The sequence below is a fragment of the Herpailurus yagouaroundi genome, unplaced genomic scaffold (genome assembly GCF_014898765.1).
Source record: "Herpailurus yagouaroundi ecotype Mexico unplaced genomic scaffold, PumYag 162, whole genome shotgun sequence".
Taxonomy (NCBI): Eukaryota; Metazoa; Chordata; class Mammalia; order Carnivora; family Felidae; genus Herpailurus; species Herpailurus yagouaroundi.
The window spans coordinates 11,700,459-11,721,167 of record NW_024412403.1 but is presented as its reverse complement, the minus strand read 5'-3'; the positions used below and the strand labels follow the sequence as shown (position 1 = coordinate 11,721,167).

General features: G+C 42.5%; 1 protein-coding gene and 1 long non-coding RNA gene across 7 annotated transcripts in view; one reads left to right on the top strand and one right to left on the bottom strand.

Annotated features, from left to right (window-relative positions):
* Window positions 1–20,709, top strand: part of ITSN1 (intersectin 1) — a 221,646-nt gene that overhangs the window by 785 nt on the left and 200,152 nt on the right. The window lies entirely within an intron of this gene.
* Window positions 6,184–12,486, bottom strand: LOC121035981 (uncharacterized). Its single transcript, XR_005793169.1, has 2 exons — window positions 12,204–12,486; window positions 6,184–6,356 (listed from the first exon to the last, which is right to left on the bottom strand). It is a non-coding gene; the product is annotated as an uncharacterized LOC121035981 (long non-coding RNA).

The following is a 20,709-nucleotide window of genomic DNA, read 5'->3' as shown; positions in this document are numbered from 1 at the left end:
CCCCAGCCTCCCGGGGGCGGCGGCGGGGCGGCCGGCTGGCCCGCGTCGGGAGGCCGGGACGCCGCGGCGGGCCAAGGGGGTGGCGGCCGCTGGACGGGCTTCGGGTTGAATGAGCATCCGCAGTCCCGGCCGGCCGAACGGGGTCCCCTCCCTCCCCAGGGGGCGTGGAGCGGTCGGCCCTTCCAGGGCTGACCTCGCTGCCCTCCGCCGCCTGAGCGTGGCGGGCCGGCCAAGCCTCGCCTCCCCGCCAGCCTCCCGGGGATCCGGAGCTCGCGGGGAGCGGCATCGCGCCGCCCGCCTCTCCCTCGGGCCTCGAGTCCCCGGCTCATCTCTTTTTCTGTGTCGTGTGCCTGCGAAATCCCTGTCAGTGAAGGGCGGTCAATGCCGTTTGGCCCTAAGTCGTCCTGCCTCGGCTGACTGATGGTATTTAACAGAAAGCGGCTCTCCTTTCGGTGGTAGCGCGTCCCCGGTGTCTGCCGCCTCTCCTTCCCTTCTTTACGCACAGACGCGGTTTTATGGTGTGGACCCGAGGCACAATTGCGGTCTCTTCTTGCTTGAACGAGGAAATGTAATCAGAATTCCCAGGAAAAGGAAAGCAGCGAGGAATGGCTTGCACCTTCCTTTACTTCTGTTTGCCTTTGGATTAGAAAACAACTTCGCAGATAACATTTCCTATGGGCATCTTTTGTTGTGATTCATACCAAAGAAGGCTTTGCTTTTGAAGAAATACATTAGCGTCTTTTTCTGTTGGGTGGGAGGCTACGGAGATTTTTGATAGCCTCTTAATATGAAAGTTTCCTTTAGAACTTTGTCATCATCCATGATATTCTGAAGGCAGCACCAGCCTGGAATTTTAAATATATGCGCACTCCGGCAGATGCGTTTCTTTGTGCTTATCTCCTGGCATCCTACTCTTGTTGTGTCCGTGGTCAAACGTGCAAGTAATAAAAGCAAGTACAATAAAAAGAATAGATAATAAAAACACTGTACGAACAAATGCGTCTGGAAAATCTCAATTCCGTTAACGGAGAGGCAGTGTTACTAATCCTTTTGAATGGATGAAGAACGGGCTCAGAGATCTCATGGATTATGTAGTGGACAGGATCTGAGGTTAGGAACTGGGGCCAGGACCCAGCAGGCCAGCTGGTTTGTGAAGTGCTACTCTTAACCTCTAAAATGGGAGGAATGTATTTGTCCTGGATACCTTTATTTTTAGATTACTTAAGGTGCAGAGGCGTAATCACCCCCCCAACCCCTTTAAGGTTAGGATTTCTACCTGTCTATCTCGGAGACCAAAATGCTGTTTTTGTTTAAACATTTGTTTTTTCTAGTTTACCTGAAATATTTATGTTGCACTGATAGGTGTTTGCTTATAACCAAAAATGTACGTATTTGTAACGTTGAAGAGAATTCTTTCTGTAGGAGGTTGGTAAAGAACCCAGGAATTTTCAAGTAATCTAAATTGGAAATGAGGCACACTAATCTAGTGATTGCATTAAAACTATTTAAAACTACTTTAAGTAGCTCCAGTAAGGAGCATTTCTGATAGAACTTTTTTAGAAAGGTATTTCTTTATCTAAGAATGTATCTGCTGAAATTGCTGAGACACGGGGCACAGTCACCAAACTCTATTATTATTATTCTGCCTGAGTAAGAGAGGAAATGAACAAATTTTTGATGTACTTTGGAACCCTGTGGATTGTTCAGATACTAAGCATTGTGAAATAGGGCATAAAATGAGTGGTGGCAAGTTAGTTTCCTGAAATGTTTGTCCCTCTTAGCATTTTTTTCTTTTTGCACTTGACTAGAAATTTCTTTTTTCCTAATTCTTGATTCTATTGGTAGAATTCAAGTTCTTCTTTTCACCACATGCCTAGATTGAGGCAAATTCAAATCTGCCATCAGACGTTGAGGAGATGTTGGTAAATTCCTCCATTCTTCTCATCTTTTTAATTTGCTAAATTTGTGAATTATACAGAATTAGTTACACGAGGGTTGGGTTTATGTTAGTTCAAATCCCACTGCCATTACAGCTATTCTCTTCTGAATGGCTCCACTTACTACTAGTGGGTTTCTCAGAGTCCGGATCTCAGATCGCATAGATCAGCATTAAGTGAGGTTCTTGTTAAAAATGCAGGTTTTTCTGTTATCTCACCTCAGAATCAGACTCCTGGAGTGAAGCCCTGGAATCAGTTTTTTGAACAAGTTCTCCAGGAATTTCTCCCGCAATAGTAAAGTTGGAGAACAGCTGGCATTATGTTTCCATCTTGATGAGCACCTCCTAAGGCCATGTCCTGAAGTGGATAGCAAATTTTTTTAAGTAACAGCATAAGGTTGTTGTTTTTTTTTTTTTTTTTTTAATGTTTATTTAGTTTGAGAGAGAGAACGCGTGAAAGGGAGCATGTGGAGGAGGGACAGAGAGAAGGAGAAAGAGAATCCCAAACAAGCTCCGTGCTGTCAGTGCAGTGCTGCATTCGGGGGCTTGAGATAATGACTCGAGCTGAAATCAAGAGTCTGACTTAACCTGCTGAGCCACCCAGCAACCCCTAAAAGAGGAAGTTTTATATCTTTGGCTGCAAATAAAAAACGGACTACGACCTTCAGATACGTAATGCACCTGTGTATAATATACCTTTCAGAAGAGCAGAGGCTTGGTCATCATTGTTATCTCCATTAGAATAGTGCCTGGAAGGGGCACCTGTGTCAGTTAAACGTTGGACTTTGACTCAGGTCATGGACTCACGGTTCATGAGTTCGAGGGCTCTGTGCTTACAGTTCGGAGCTTAGAGCCTGTTTCAGATTCTGTGTCTCCCTCTCTCTCTCCGTCCCTCCCCCACTAGTGCGTGCGCTCTCTTTCCCTAGGAAACAAATAAACATTAAAAAATAAAATCTTTCTTTGTAAAATTGGTCTTATTACTTAGTGGTCAGTGGTCACTGACCATTTTATAAATTAGGAGCCTCATTTACTATGCCCAGTCATTTCTGTAAGTTTGGTTGGCACTGGAAGTAGAGAACCTTTCCCAAGCAGGGAACGCTTCAGGTGGTTAAGCTGGAAAGAAGGCTCCTATCAAAATATCTGCTTAGAGACTCAAAATGTAAATTTAAGTCACAGTGTGGTGGTAAATTACTATGTTATCAGTATCTCACAATACCATTTGACACGCTATCAGCCCAACATAATGCTGTGAAAACTGGTTTACAAAAAATACAGAAAATTGGTATGTTTTCCAATTTCATTTTCATCCTAATAAGATATGACCTTCACTCCTTTCTTTCAGAATCCATTGTAGGACCCCATAAATAACAGCTTCTATAATGTAGTTGAGGGTGCTGAATAGGAGTAAAATTTCTTTTTAAATTCTTTTTAATTAAAAAAAATTTTTTTTAATGTTTATATATTTTTGAGACAGAGACAGAGCATGAACGGGGGAGGGTCAGAGAGAGGGAGACACAGAATCTGAAGCCGGCTCTAGGCTCTGAGCTGTCCACACACAGCCCGATGCAGGGCTTGAACTCACAAACCGCGAGATCATGACCTGAGCCGAAGTCGGACACTTAACCGACTGAGCCACCCAGTCGGTTAAAAAGAATTAAAATTCTTTTTAATTTTTTTAATGTTTATTTTTGAGAGAGAAAGAGGCAGGGCGAGTGGGGGAGGGGCAGAGAGAGAGGGAGGCGCAGAATCCAAAGCAGGCTCCAGGCTCCAGGCTCCAGGCTGTCAGCACAGAGTCCTATGCAGGGCTCGAACCTATGAATAGCCAAAGTCAGACTCTCAACCGACTAAGCCACGTACGTGCCCCTAGGAGTAAAATTTCTATAGAAAATTGGGTTTGACTGTATGTAGTCTACGACTTTATTCTAATCCCTTAACTTTTCAATGCTACAGTGTTTTCAGTTGAATGGAAATAATAATAGTAGGTTGACTTTAAATACTTCAGAGTGCTTTCATAAGTTCTTGAGATACGTTCACTTAATAAATAGTAATTAGGATAATGAGAAGAATTGGAATATATAAAATTATATAAAACTCAAAAGCTAATCCATTTAATTTTTGTGCTACTGCACTTGATGGTAGTAAGTAGAAATCCATTGCTTGAAAAAGAAGTCTCTTGCTAATTTCTTGGTACTAAATATGTATAATTTTTAAGTTGGAAAAATAACCATTAAAAGTGTTTAATAGGGGCGCCTGGGTGATTCAGTTGGTTAAGCATCCGGCTTCGGCTCAGTTCATGATCTCACAGCTTGTGAGTTTGAGCCCTGCGTCAGGCTCTGTGCTGACAGCTCAGAGCCTGGAGCCTGCTTCAGATTCTGTGTCTCCCTCTCTTTCTGCCTCTTCCCCGCTCACACTCTGTCTCTGTCTCTTTCAAAAAATAAATAAACATTATAATTTTTAAAAAAGTGTCTAATAAGCCATCACATATTATGTAAATATATATATATATTTGTTCTAAATAAAGATAAACCTTGTCATCACTTTTAGCTTAATTGTACATTTCAGAACCAAACTGCTAATCCATTAATAGCCCTTGTATTTTAAAGAATCGCATCGGGGTACCTGGATGGCTCAGTCAGTTAAGCATCCAACTGTGGCTCAGGTCATGATCTCTCATGACCTGAGTTCGAGTCCCTCCTCTGGCTGTGTGCTGAGAGCTCAGAGCCTGAAGCCTGCTTCAGATTCTATGTCTCCCTGTCTCTCTGTTCCTCCCCTGCTTGCTCTGTCTCTCTCTCAAAAATAAATAAAGATTAAAAAAAAAATCGCATCTTTATGGTAGAAAAAATTGAAATACAGAGAAGTGAAAAGAAAACTATAAAATACTCATAAGTCCACTAACTCAGTAAGTATCCCTCCAAACCCTCTCTTTGTGTGCATGTGGCTTTTTATATACAGTTTTTGGTAACAAATATAGGATCTTGCTAAACATATGATTATTTTGTAACTTGGTTTTTTTAGTTTGTTTTTTTGTTTTGATTTTTGCTTAACATAACACCTTACCATGAATCTTTCTGTGTCAATATTGACAGTTATAACAGTTTAATAACTGAATAAGATCCCATTTTATATGTGATAATTTAACCAGTTAATTTTTATTAGACATCAGTTTGTTTCCTCCCCCCCCCCCGGTTATCAATAACTCTATAGTTATTGTACTCCTACATACATCCCTGTATACTCTTGAGACATTTTTTTCCCTTTGGATAAGTTTCTAGAAGCGAAGTTGCAGTATCAAAGTATAGTACATGCTGGTTTGTAGGGTTTTATTGATACATATTGCCATTTAGGAAAGTTGTAGCAATTTACATTCTTTTTTTTTTTTTTTAATATTTATGTATTTTGAGAAAGAGCTGAAGCAGGGGTAGGGGCAGACAGAGAGAAAGAGAAAGAGAATCCCAAGTGGGCTCTACACTGTCAGCACATAGCTGGACGTGGGGCTCAGTCTCACAAACTGTGAGATCATGACCTGAGCCAAAATCAAGAGTCTGACGTTTAAACGACTGAGCCACCCAGGTACCCCAGCAGTTTACATTCTTGTAGTGGGGGATGAGAGTCCTGTGTTCTCTCCTACTTCCTTTTTTGTAGAGTGACTTAGCCAATAACAAACGTAGTGAATTATTATTATTTTTAGGAAGAAGAATGGCATGTTAATGTAACCTGTTCAGGAGTGGGATCTGGAAAGTCTGAAAATTCATACACCCATGATAGTGATAGTTAACATTTAGCAAGTCCTTTTGCATCATTTTGTAAACACTCACTCAATCTTTACAAAACTGCCCTTTTTTAGATGAATACGCCTTGGAAACTAAGGTACCAGTAGTTAAGGAACTTAAAGAGCCAGTAAGTGGCTGCCCAGATGTGTTGATGCCAGAGCCCAAACTCCCAGCCACAGTGCTGGATTGCCTGTTCCCTGGACGTGATTTCTAGGCCTTGGGGTATTTTTTACATTCCTGATTTCTATTCTGGAATAACCTAGAGATTCCCTGATATGTATTAGTTTATGGATCAGGCGGGGTACAAATTGGAATCCCTCTCAAGATTGAGAAGTCAGTAGTATAAATTAGCTCACCAACAAGCCTCGTCTACTGTCTAACATTCACCTCTCAGCAGCTTGTTAGTCTTTCCTCTGTAGTGGTTTTCCTAAAGTGCCCCTGCGTGGAAAGCTGGAGTAGAATCACAGAGGAGACTAGTGAAATTTGAAAAAGCAGTTCACTTGTAATGTGGCCTTGCCTTGGAAACATGATTGCATCCAGGTGTACGATCAGGGAGACAGCAGAGTATCTGTCCAAACATTTCGATGTTGGCCAGTTTGGAGATTTGAAGCAGCCTGTTGGAAGTTCACTTCAGGAATGTGAAGGCCTCACTGTGGAGGGATGTCACGCACGGATCCATTGGGAGATCGTTAAAAAAAAAACAACAAAAAAAACCCTCATAAACATGATGGTAGAATCTCATTAACATTTTGTTGCTAAGGTTTGTAGCCTTCTAACAAGGTGAATTTGAAACAGGTTAAACTACTTAAATTCATCAGTGCTCTTTTGACCTTTTCCTAGTAGAATTAATAATTGGCAGCTTATCTTACTAGCTTATTGGCCCAGAGAGAGCATTGGTGAAATCGCTCTGGCTTTAGGTCTCTTGGCCTGAGTTTGCCTGTGCTGAGGTAGGACTGCCACGGGCTCAGTGTTAAGTTGGTCACTGACACCCATTCTCACTATTGTGTAGTGTGGGGTTCCACCAAGGTTGTGCGGGAACGGTGCTCAGGTACATTTAACTCTACGAGGAGTGTGTACTGAGGGATGTGATGGAGTTTGGGATTCAGCTGAATAGGACTGTGAAAGTAACAAGGTCATAGCAGTTGGTCAGTTTTGTTTTGTTTTTTTTTTTAATCCTTGGTGGTTAAAATTAAACGCCCTCTCCTTCATACCGGAGGGCAGTGCTTTTGATCCTCCTGCTTTAATGCGTGTTTTGCCTTGTTTCTCTGTCTGTGATGGTTTTGGTCATCCTTGGTCTGCAAGTGTCCTGGTGAGCAGTGGCATGGATTTGCAAGACATAGATACAGCTCATGGAAGTGAATGCAGCCACCTGGCTTTTAGTGCCATGCTCCGACCAACCTACTTCAGGAGGACCCTGGCTCTTGTGATAAAAGCATAGGAAACAAGATGCCAGTGGATCCCCTTGTTTTTTCTGTCTGTGTGTGTGTGTGTGGAGGGCTCATTACTTTTCTCCCAGGCAAATTTCCTGAGCAGTTACGTTGTTCTGACAAGGGCCCTGTTTTGTATCAAAGCCATTGTATAAACACACAACACCTTCCTGAACACCGTTCCTGTGCGTTATCTATGATAAAAGTCTGTTCGTTGTGGATTCGGTGTTTTATAAAAATCAATTTCTGCTGCAAACTTAAGATAATAGATTTTGAAAACAAGTAATCTTTCAGTTTCTGGAATTGTTTAGACCCCACTGCTGTATTCGGGCACAATTGAGATATTACCTTTTGGTCACTGACATATAAAAGCCGTAGAGCTAGTATGAGACAGACTTTCAAAAATTGACAAATCAGTGCCATTCCTGGTATATCAAGTTTCTGTGAGTAAAGATCCCCCTCTTTTTTTTTCTCCTGTCTCCTTTGCTTATGATAGTTACTATTAAAGTCAGAAAATGATAATAAACTTATAATAGGCAGCATTTTCACATACCTTCAAATATAGTCATTATAATTGTCTTAAAATTCTTTAAATGATTACAGAAATTGAGGAGGAACAGAACGTGTTAGAGAGGTTACTAGGATGTAAGCTTCAGGAAGGCAGGGAATTTTGTCTGTGTTGTTCTCTGCTTTATCCCCAGGACCTAGAACAGTGCATGAGCACTCAGCAGTTGGTTGTCAGCATGCTGAATAGATTAGTGTTTGAGGACCTGATTGTCTGGAGGCCAGAGTCACCCAAGTGCGGTGAGCACAGGAGAGACAGGTGAGGAAGAAAGGGGACGGCTGGTTTGGATTTTATTCAATCAGTGGAAGTAGGAAACTAATGTAAGTTTTAAGCAGGGGAGTCCCATGCTTTGCTTTTGTTTAAAAGGATCACTCTGGGGGCACTTGGATGGCTCAGTCGGTTGGGCATACGACCTCGGCTCAGGTCATGATCTCACAGTTCGTGGGTTCGAGCCCCGCGTTGGGCTGTGTGCTGACAGCTCAGAGCCTGGAGCCTGCTTCGGATTCTGTCTGTCTGTCTGTCTGTCTGTCTCTCTCTCTCTCTCTCTCTCTCTGCCCCTCCCCCACTCATGCTCTGTCTCTCTCTGTCTCTTGGAAATAAATAAATGTTAAAAAAAAAATTAAAAGGATCACTCTGGATGTCATGTGGGGAATGCCTTGCAGGAGAGCAAGAGAAACGTTGAATTGACTCTACCTTCCATCATCTGTGAATGTTGACATTCTACCTAGCCTTGTGGTTTTTCTTTAGGGTGAAGATACTCTGGATAGGGTGAGAAGCATGGTGATTTGCATAAACTTCTTAGCGTTCTCGGTAAACTGCTGCCATCATTGATCAAATCAAATAAAACAATGTAAAGTAAAGATCAGGAATAATTTAACTTTTTAAGCATTAAGTTAATTGGTATTATAAATACAGATTTCTTTTTTTAACGTTTATTTCTGAGAGAGAGAGAGCGCGCGCACACACACACACACACACACACACAAGAGCGCAAGCGCATGCGCAAGCAGGGGAGGGGCAGAGAGAGAGAGGGAGACACAGAATCTGAAGCAGGCCCGAAGCTCAGAGCTATCAGCACAGAGCCTGATGCAGGGCTCAAACTCATGAACTGCATGACCATGACCTGAGCTGAAGTCAGACACTCAACCAACTGAGCCACCCAGGCACCCCTAAATACAGATTTCTGGTAGAGATTTTCTGTTTACATTTTTTGGTGAAAGAAACTTCAAATATAGGGAACTGAATCCTTAAAATAGGTGTTTTACGGCTTGAGTGTCTATAGCTCTTCGCTTTGAGGAAGGTCTCATTTGTAAACCGCTGCTATTGTCTGTCCAAGCTGGTGTTTTAATTAGTATCAAAGGGAGGGAAATACTGCAGTAATTGTAACCTTACATTACTTCCTTAGTTCAATTAGTTTTAAACCACAGTCATTATCTGTTATCTTTAGTTGTTTTGGTCTCATTAGACGAAGTAATATTGCAGTTGTGATTCGGTATTTTAAAAAATAACTTTTTTTTTTCTTCACTCCAAAAGCAGTACATGTGTATTGAAGAAAACTTTTGAAAAGAAAAAGAAAAACAAAAGTGGGCCTTTTCTCACTATCCAGCGATGACTATTCATACGCTGTGAGGGGTCAACCTGCTCAAATTTCTCAGGAAGTTCGGTGTGTGAGCTTCTCAGTCTGGGAGGCATGACAGCGTGTTAGGGATCAGGGCACTGAAGAGGGTCCAGGGATGGGGCAACCCAGGGTCTGTCAGACTCCTCATTCGTGGCCCTGGGAGGATGCATGTTGCTGTTACTATACCTTCTAGTTCTTCAAGAGAGGCTGGAAATCCAGAAGTACGGCTTTAATATGAAATCTCCCAATTTTTTTTTTTTCAACGTTTATTTATTTTTGGGACAGAGAGAGACAGAGCATGAACGGGGGAGGAGCAGAGAGAGAGGGAGACACAGAATCGGAAACAGGCTCCAGGCTCTGAGCCATCAGCCCAGAGCCTGACGCGGGGCTCGAACTCCCGGACCGCAAGATCGTGACCTGGCTGAAGTCGGACCGCTCAACCGACTGCGCCACCCAGGCGCCCCTGAAATCTCCCAATTTTTATGTGGGCCACAATTTTTATAAACACACTGGGGTTCAAGCAAAGCAGACCTACTAAGGGCTGACTTCAGTCATTGTCGCCTTACAAGTTTATAATCTCCGTACATACAGTTGTGTAGCCCGTTTTTCACTTAATATATTGGAATATATTCCAGGCCTCAGCAGCTTGCTGCTACTACCCTCCAGTGTGTTCCCCTGGCAGCGTGGACCTATTTTGTGTTCCCTCACCACGATTGGGTAAAACCATTTTTTAAAAATCTAAGTTTTATTTAACTTGCATTTTCCTACTACTACGAGTGAGTGTGAACATTTGTCGAATGCGTATTGGCCCTTCTACAGATTTCCTTGATAACCAGCCACCTTGCTAGAACTCTGTGCTCCAGGGGTGTTTTGGTCATTTATTCCATATTTCTCAACATTTATCAACATAACATCATATACAGTCGGTACCACATTAGCCCTGCTAATTGGGCCTAATGGCAGGCATTATCCCCCAAACCTGAGCACACCTGTCACCCATTTGAAAGTACAGTAGTTGGAAAGTTCTGAGTTTGTTTGGTGAACATGGGCCATGTGCCCTGTGTCCCGGCATTGCTCTAGATGTCCAGCCTTGACCCAAGACAGAATCTCAGCTCTTTAAGATCTTACGGGTCTTAAATTTTTCATTTCTCTTGGGTTTTTCACATAGACCGATATTTATAAAAGACAATTTTTACTTCTAGAATGTGTAATTTATTTTTAGCTTGTATTACTGAGGTGAACTCCCCAGGTTCTAATCTCTTAAATTCAATTTAATTCTCTCAAGCTCTTTTAAACTCTAGACTCCTAGCAAAAGTCTAAAATGCACCTTATTTTGGTGATGAAAAAACTAAGTACTGGGACTCTGTGGTGGGAGTTTCTGTAGTGTCTGACCCAACACAAATCCCTTATCTGTCCTTTAACCAAACATCCGCTTCCTACCAACTTCTTCGTCCCCACAGATGGTGGAGAGGATTGAACGAGGTCTGGGAACCTGACCCAGGCCAGCCCAACCAGTGTTCCTGTCTTGGAAATTTGCAAATGGCCCCAAAAGAGAGGCATTTGAGGTTCACATGCTCATGGCCACAAGGTTAAAACACTCGGGAGTCAAAGGCAGTTATGTTCTGTTGTCTGGGGAGAGAGAATGGTGGTTTGTAGATGGAGAGAATAAAGCACATATCTGGAGAGACGCAGAAAGAGAGAAGAACGCTGCCTGAGTCCGATAGCTTTAAACCTTTTCTTCATTGCTTTCTGGGGTTGGCTGCATTCCTGTTTCTGAGTTCTGTGAAATACTCCTATACTCTCAATATCCCCTCTTCTTTCTCCTTTTGCAGAAGCCTAAGCCAGATGAGGTGGGTTACTATTCATGTCATCAAGGATCCTTCTCATTCTCAGCACTGTATTCATTTTATAATACTACCTTGTCTCTTACGTTTCTTCTGAGAAAGTTGTGAATTTTTCATTATTTTTTAACCATCTAACAATAACATGGGAAATTAAGGATTGCAGGAAACACAGAAGTAACACAATTTAATTCAGGTAATCATGATTTTATTGGAAAGGTCATTTTGCAAATGTGGACGCCACTTCTCACCTCTTTCAGTTCAGGGGCACCTGCGTGGCTCAGTCGGTTAAGCATGATCTCTCAGTTTGTGAGTTCGAGCCCTGCGTCGGGCTCTGTGCTGATAGCTCAGAGACTGGAGCCCAGTTCAGGTTCTGTGTCTCCCTCTCCCTCTACCCCTCCCTTGATCACACTGTGTCTCTCTCTCCCTCAAAATAAATAAACATTTAAAAAAAAATTAAAAAAAAAAAAAGCACACAAGAAAAACCAGTTCAGATCTTTAGCAGAGGGACAACAGGAAGGAAGAGATTTGGAATGTACTTCCAAATGTCCTAGAATTTCAGTGGTGTTATTTCCCTTCACATACAGATAGCATTTTGGCCTCATGCAAAAAATGATACTAGAGGTATTCACAATGGAAAGTATTGTTGTATGTTCATGTAGGGGCTGAGTTTGATACTTGTTCAGGTGTGTTCTGGTCAAACCACTGAAACAAGACTCTTGACTTTAATATCTAAATACCAAGAAAATGAATCACAGCTTGATTTACCTGGAAGTAGGCTTATCATAGATTAGCTTTCTGTCTCATGGTGATGTCATAAAAACTCAGTGCCAAGTTTAAGTAGTTCACTTTTCTAAGAAGTTGGGTGGGAAGGGAAAAAAGAAAAGTGATAGAAAGGGAAGAAAAGGGTTGTAGTAGAGAAGGAAGACAAAATCCAGTGCTACAGTTTTCCTTATTTATAACTGTATTTGCTGATCTTTTTTATTTGCATGTGGAAGAAGCACAAACTGTCTTAAGAAAAAAAGAAAATCTATTGACTCACACACCTGTCAAGTCCAAAGGTTCTGATTGGCTTGGCTTGATCACATGCCCTAAGCAGTCCTCATGGCCAAGTGAATGTGGAGCTCTCATTGGCTGTCCTGGGCTTTTGGGTCCATCAGTTGTTGAGACTGGTACCTAAACCCCTGGAATTAACCGAAGGAGGGAAAATGGGATCAACTGGGAGAAAAAGAGTGTTGGGCAGGAAAACACATGCCCAACCCTTTCATCATAAATGATGATCATATGGAAGGGGACTGGTGGTAACCCCTTTTTTTCTTAAATGACAGTCCCCCCTCCCTTTTTTTTTAAGTTTGTTTATTTTTGTTGAGAGAGAGAGGGAATGAGAATCCCAAGCAGGCTCTGTGCTGTCAGCCGAGAACCCGACGCTAACTAACTAACTTGACTAATCTCACTAACCATGAATGAGATCATGACTTGAGTCTGAATCAAGAGTTGGATGCTTAACCAACTGAGTCACTCAGGTGCCCCTTGGCTGCTTCTGTAATTGCAGATTTTCTCAGAGTTTTTCAGTGCCTAAGGTGTGTTGGCATTCTCTCAGGGCTCATACTTGGAGGCTTTTTAACTTATGCTCATCTGGAACTACTGGAAAAATATATAATGGAAAAGTTGGAGCTAGAAAGGGGTATCCTTTCTTCACCCATCTGCTTTTAAAATTTTTTTTATTAGACTTCAGGAAAGATAGCAACTTGACCTGTTTCAGAACGGGATGGGCCTATTTTTGAGATTTCTTGTTCTAAGAGACTGATTACAGTAGGTGGCAAGAGCTTATGATACCTTGAAAAATATGTTGCTCATATTTTTAAAATGCTATAGCGTGATTTATTTCACATGCTCTGATTACAATACTTGCATCCAGAAACTGTAGTTCCTGGGGTCCTTCTTCTTCTCTTTATGTCAAGTTCCTTTCCTCTTAGTTTTGTGACCTTCTGTACGCACCTGTGAACTCAGAGCGTGGCATTTCAGCTGTGTCCTGGCCCAGTGGTCCTTGCATCATCCCTATCCTGCAGACCTGCATTGCTAGACTGATGCAGCTGTGTCCCGTTTCCTGTGTTCGTGCTGGCAAAAGTCAGCTGAAGAGAAGCGTAGGAACTCGTGGACTTCCTTCTCCACTTAGCTGCGACCTGCAAAGTATTCTTTCTCAGCTTTCTCTCCATTCCTCACCACATTTGCCCTTTTCCTCAAGCTTCCCGGGAGGCATCCGAACCTTCACTTTCAGCAGTAATGCTGCCTCCTGTTTGGGCCTGCCGCCCACTTCCCAAGTAGCTTTTGTAAATCTGTCTTACTCACACTTGCTCTCTACTTCTTGCGATAAGAGGGAGAAGGAAGAGGTGGGTGTCTCCTTCCCTCCCCCCGGGTTCTAGATGCTGTTCTTTCCTGTTTCCTCTGAGACTTTGTGCCATTCTCTCATGCTTGCTCCCTTCAGCCTTGCCACAGCTAGATCCCGCTTGACTGTCGTGTGCCAGGTGCTGGGGTAGGAGCCTGGACTACCCCAGTAGTGACAGCTCCCTGTCCTCAATCTATTTATATTTTACTGGGACAGACAGAAATACAGAAAAAAAACCCCACCCCACATAGATAGCTGATTTCCAGCTGTTGTATGTGCCATGATGAAAGCGTTCAGGAGGACCTAATCTAGTTTTAGAGTCCGGGGAAGATGGGGCATGCACTTGAGGTGTGAGCTATGCACAGGAGTCAATCAGGGAAGGGAAGGAAGTTGTTTCCCAGGCTGAGGAACCCGCATGTGAGCATGGCTCGTACCATGAAGGAGCACCGCACATTTGAAAGGAAGGCCACCGTGGCTGCTATTAGGGAACTGGGGGAGGAGGTGAGACCAGTGTAGTTGCTATTAGGACACTGGGGGAGGAGGTGAGACCAGCCGGTGCGGGGCCTCATAGGCATGTAAAAACGGCTTGGTGTCAATCCAGAAGCTCCGATCTGAATTAGGCTTGTTCTCTGACTTGTGTGCATTCCTCTGGCTCCTCCGCCCCTTCCATCACCTCCTGCTCCGCTTCTTCCCATTGGTGCTGTACTCCCTCTGTCTCTTGGAGGAGTAGTTTTATGCTGGGTCTCTTTGCTCCTGTTACTTGTAGCGGGGTTCTGCCTCTGCCCCTCCATTGTTGATTCCCATACACAGATTTCCGTCCATTTGTTTCTTGACCTTTCTGTGACTTTCGACACATTTCTTCTTCTTCTACTTCGTCTTTTTTTTTTTCTTCTTAATTTTATTTAATCTCTACATCCAGTGTAAGGCTTGAACTCCCAAACCAGAGATCAAGAGTCGCGTGCTCTTCAGACTGAGCCAGCCAGGCGCCCCTCGGCCCATTTCTTCTTGAAAAACACTGTTCTACTTTGGCTTTCTCTGCCTTATACTCTGTGTTTTTCTTCTCCCTTACATCTAGGACTTCTTAGTCTCTTTTGAGGGCTCTTTACCTTGTATGTTGCTGTCTCTAGAGCTGTTACATCTACCCTCTTTTGACCCTCCACTGTCTTCCAGGACAGTCATCTCCCCTGTTGGAGTTTTAGCCACCATGAATAAATCCTGTTATCTGTGTATACCTGGAGTTCTGCCTCCTGAGTTCTTTTATTTTTTTTTTTTTATTTTTTTATTTTTTTTAACATTTATTTATTTTTGAGACAGAGAGAGACAGAGCATGAGCAGGGGAGGATCAGAGAGAGAGGGAGACACAGAATTCGAAACAGGCTCCAGGCTCTGAGCTGTCAGCCCAGAGCCCGATGCGGGGCTCGAACTCACAGACCGCGAGATCATGACCTGAGCCGAAGTCGGACGCCCAACTGACTGAGCCACCCAGGCGCCCCATGCCTCCTGAGTTCTAACCCTTTGCCTACAGCAATTATTTATTGAGTACCTACTAAACATCAATAACCATGTCAGATGCTCTGTGGTATAATAAAAAAAAAGTGTAGTTGGTCTTTCTCCTTGGTTCCAGACACAGAGCTCTGGAAACCTTTGGAATTTCCTGAGTGGTGGGAGTGTCTTTGTTATTCAAAATTAGCCTCTTTAGATTTTACCTGAGTTTATGCTAATGAAGTGACTTTTAGCCCCTTACCCCCCAACAAGGGAGAGGGACTGGAAATTGAGTTTAATCACGTGGGCAGTGATTTAATTAGTCATGTCTCATAAAGCCCCTTATAAATATGCCAGGATGGTGAGGTTTGGTGAACATTTAGATGTGTAGATGGGTAGGCACAATATTCCACAGAGGAGGAGAGGGCATGGATGCTCTTCAACTCCGCTCCGCCATACTTTGCCCTGAGTCTCTTCCATTTAGTTGTCCCAGAGTTGTATCCTTCATAATAAAACTAATCATAAGTGTGATGAAGTTTTGGGGTGATGGTGGGGTGGTCCAGAGCTGACGGCCAAGAAAGAATTCTTGAAGACGTCTTTGGTGCAAAAAGGTGATTTTATTAAAGCACGGGGACAGAACCCATGGACAGGAAGAGCTGCACTGGGGTCCTGATGGGTAGCTCATTATATATTCTCAGGATGGGAGCGGGTCAGGGATAGAGTAAGTCTCTAAGGTAGTTTGGAAACAAGGTTTCCAGCACCTTGAGGGGCTAGCTGTTGCTAGGGAAACACCATTTATTACCGTTTAATAAAACCTCAGTCATGAGACCCTTCAGATACATATCGGGGGGTGGGGCATAAGCTTGTGGAGTATGAGCGCCAGCACATATCTTGGAGTAATTGAGATAAGGGAAGTAGACTTACAGGATCCTCAGATCCTTGAGGTTGGGATAATGTTAAGCTAAGATTCTCTTTTGCCCCCTAGCAAAGTGTCATCATCTAGGCTGCTGAGCTCCTAGAGGGCGGTCACTCTGCCCTTGTCAAGGACTTGTCAGTGGGCTATAGGCAGTAAGGGAATTTAATTTTTCATTTGCCTTAGTTTCCCCACATCACCATGGCAAGCACTTAAACCCCTTCCCTTTGTTCTTGGGGAGCCAGGGATGTCTGAGGCATATCACACATACTCCACCCTGGAGGGAGGGGGCAGTGCTGTTAGTCTGTATTTTGCCCTCAGCTAGCTCCACACTCCCTCATCAGGTATAGTGTTTTCCTAAGATTGGTGAGTAGTTCTAACAAATTACTGAACCTGGGGGAGGGTGGCAGTTGTGGGAACCCCCAAATTTGTAGTCTTCCTGCAGAAGTGCTGGTACTTTAGGGGCTACTTAAGACTTGTGGCTGGTGTCTGAAACGGGACTGAGCCCTTTACCTGTGGGATCTGTACTAATTCCAGGTAGATAGAATCAGAATCGAATTTTAGGACACTCAGTTGAAATCAGAGAGCTGTTGTTAGAACTGATCACCTGGCTGTGGAGCATCTCAATCTCTCTGTATGGAATAGACTCAGTACCTGTCTATAAACCAGATAGGTGGACAGATGGTTGCAGTGTATCCATGCAAGCTGGCAGCCTGGACCTTTTCTCTCTGATTCTGAAGTTGGTTGCTACATTCTGTCAATTCTTCTGCCCCTGGAACATCTTTTGGTTTCATCTCTTTTTCTCTGTGTCCATCGCTGTTGTCTTAGCCCTGATTTCATCATTTTTCATGTTACCACTTGGCTGTTACTGACTGGTCGGGCTTCTAGTTATTGGGGACCTCACGGAGCTTTATGTGGGTTGTGTTTTTAAATGTATCACTGTTTGCCAGGTTAGAAATTAAAATTGAGAAATGTACAAAGTATTTTATTAGTGTATTGAAAATACCTGTAATAAACCCACCGCGTGCTTACATAAATAACAGATTTTTTATGAAAACTGTTTTACAAAAGAAAAAAATAATTTAGTGAGAAGAGAGCATCGTTTTACATTTTTGCAAACCTCTTTTAAAGTCTGGCTTAATAGAAGACAGCTGGCTTTTCATATCTGCTCCTGCAGTCAGTTGGTTGCGAAATGTTGTTTTGGTTGAAGTAGTTGAAAGAAATCTGGCCTTACACAGATATGTAGTTGGAAAAGCCAGGAGCCTTTTGATGGCATTTTCAGAAAATTGTGGTTATTCTTTGATACCATACCAAAATTTGACACTGCTAGTTTCTTAAGGTTAGTGGCAATGCGGAATCTGAAATTATGTTAGTGAACTTTTCATACTCCGTTACAAAAACATCTATAGTCCATCCTGCTGTTTGGATGACATTTTACACCTTTGTGATTTTGTAACATCATGTGTTGGTCATTCGGAAAATATTAATTCACTGATTTATGTAGATCTTGCAAATGTTGATATGTTTCATTGAATAATACTACTTTAACATCCCATTTGTTAGTCTTACCACCCATCTTATTGGAAAAATTTCTCAATGTTAAGAAGTCTAACTCAAAATGACAGATACTAGTTTTCCAAATTCAAAATTTTTGCTCAAAAGCTTAACTTTTATCATTAGCCAAGTTACTATCCGTTTTTCTTGAAGCATAGGCTCATTTCATTTTTGAGAAACCACCTGCCAAATACTTAAGTCTGAATAAACATAGTTTTTCTGTTGTTTTGCCAAGTAAAAATTGTGTGCCATGAAAAAAGTGCCTAATTCAGCTTGCAACTCATTTGCACAACTGTGTTTTCTTAAGACATCGGTCGTAGTCTGTGTGCCATAGGGATGCCTTATGATTACTTCCCTTTTTATTTTTATTTTTTATTTTATTTTTTTTCTTAATGTTTTTATTTATTTTTGAGACAGAGCATGAGCAGGGAAGGGGCAGAGAGAGAGGGAGACACAGAATCGGAAGCAGGCTCCAGGCTCTGAGCCATCAGCACAGAGCCCAATTTGGGGCTCGAACTCACAGACTGTGAGATCATGACCTGAGCCAAAGTTGGATGCTCAACCGACTGAGCCACCCGGGCGCCCCTGATTACTTCCCTTTTAGTCATACAAATAATAAACACATTTATTCAAGGGTTGAGATTTATTAGTTATCATTCCTAATGACTTATCAAGGACCTTCTGAAGCAAAACTGTTTTTTTTTCTGAGATAGAGAACACGCGTTGGGGGGAGGGGCAGAGAGAGAGGGAGTGAGAACCCGAAGCAGGCTCCACAGGTCAGCGCAGAGCCCGATATGGGGCTTGAACTCACGAACCGTGAGTGAAATCATGACCTGAACCAAAGTTGGATGCTTAAATGACTGAGCCACCCAGGCGCCCCCTGATTTTATTTAACGTGTGTGTGGCAGTGAGGAATACATAACCACCAGTACAGTTTGGTGCCCCTGCTAAGGTGGCAGCAGTTTACCCAGCCTTGTTTTTGTGTCACTGCAAATATAAACACAATGAAAATAATGTCTGGGTACCATTATGGTCATAGTTTTGGCCTTTTGGACCCTTTGAAATGGTCTTGGGAACTCCAGAGACCCAGGAACCACCTTGAGAATTCCTACCTTATAAAATTTAAACCTTTTTGCCCAGTTTATTTTTTTATTATTTCTTAAAAACTTAAAAAAAATTTTTTTTATGTTTATTTTTTAACAGAGCAAGCCAGGGAGGGGCAGAGAGAAAGGGAGAGAGAGAGAATCCCAAGCAGGCTTCACATTGCCAGCACAGAGCCCTACATGGGGTTCCGTCTCATGAACCGTGAGATCATGACCCAAGCCGAAATCAGGAGTCAGATGCTTAAGCGACTGAGCCACCCAGATGCCCCAAGAGGAAAGCACTTTACATTCCTCTTGTGGACTTAAATGTATTCATGTTAGTGTATTGCATGTTGAACCTTCATACCTCTAATTAAATGAAACATGTCAGCAAATAGGTGGTAGGATATATATAGAGAGAGCCTCCAGCAGAGCCTTCTGCTGTGTCAGATGTAAGATTATACTTAGGTCTGGCCCAAGGAATAAACTAATTTTCCTTTATAAGTATACAAATGGTACCTGTTTTCCTAATCAGGAGACTCTCCTGGTATCATCTAGATTTTGGGTTATATGCAGTTGAGTTCATCAGATAAGTGACCTGTAGGTAAGTAATCAGAGTTGCTCTTAGCTTTTATAGAATTTGCTTTAGAATGGCTTCTGTTATTATCTGACTCACACCCATGACTTCACACATACACAGGAATGTTTACTGAGTACCTGTCATGTCTCATGTGTTTGGCAAGAAGCTTTCCCTATGTCCTGTCTAAAACTGGTTTTCTGTAAAGCTGTGAGATAGATGGTAAATACCCTTATGTTACAGATGAGAAAACAACCTCAATTTGCTATCATTTGTCATAATGAAAACATTCCAAAGGACACATTGGGTAGCTGAACTTAAACAAAGAATTCTTGAATTACCACAAAAGTAGATAGGAGTATTACAACATTATGAAATGAAATTTGGTATAAATGAGCATTTGTCATGATTTCAGGGCTTTAGTCTACCTTTTAATTCTAAAAGGAGCAGGAATTGTCTGTAAAGGATTTTTTAAATACAACCTAAAGTTCTTTCACATTCTGAGGGCCCATAACTCTAGACAGGTATAGCAATGCTGGATTCATTAGGCGGTCATGCGTGTAATTATTCCTCAGAAAATGAAATCTATAAACTCTGGCATTGTGCTTATATTGGTTTTGTTATGAAATACGTTACCTTTTAGATTTCTTCTCAAGTTTGAGATTTAGTTTACAAAACCACTAACTGGTATATAATTATATTGGAAATTTGAATTAGAAGGGCCTTTAGGCCCTGGCTTTGCTGGTAACTGTAACCTCTTATAATTGCTGTCAAGATGTGATCTAGACACCCTTGGAAATAGACAGTTGAGTCACAGTATCCTGAATAGTCTTTTGTCAGATTCAAAAATGTTAGAAAAGATCTAAATTGGAATGATAAAATGGCATTCACCCATCTGGTTTTGGGTTTACTTCTTTGTGACATTTCTAAACCTGATTTTTTTTTTTTTAAGTTTTATTTTTTTTTGAGAGAGATAGAGAGAGAACACACTCGAACAGGGGAGGAACCTACTCACCGTGAGATCATGAACTGAGCCGAAATCAAGAGTCAGCCGCTCAACCGACTGAGCCACCCAGGTGCCCCCCTAAATCTGATTAAGAGGCAAGTTCTAGGGGTACCTGGGTGGCTCGGTCGATTGAGCATCTGACTCTTGATTTCAGCTCAGGTCATGATCCCCCAGGGTCATGGGATGGAGCCCCAGTCAGGCTTTGCGCTGAGTGTGGAGCTTGCTTAAGATTCTCTCTCTCCTTCTCTGCCCCTCTCCCCCATGCTCGTGAGTGCTCGCTCTCTTTCTCTGTGTGTCTCTCTTTTTTTTTTTTTTAATGTTTATTTATTTTTGAGAGAGAGAGAGAGAGAGAGCAGGGGAGGGGCAGAGAGAGAGGGAGACAGAATCCCAGGCAGGCTCCATGCTGTCAGCACAGAGCCTGACGTGAGGCTTGAACCCATGAACCATGAGATCATGACCTGAGCCGAAACCAAGAGTTGGATGCTTAACCAACTGAGCCACCCAGGCGCCCCTCTGTGTCTCTCTTAAAAAAAAAAAAAAAAAAAAAAAAAA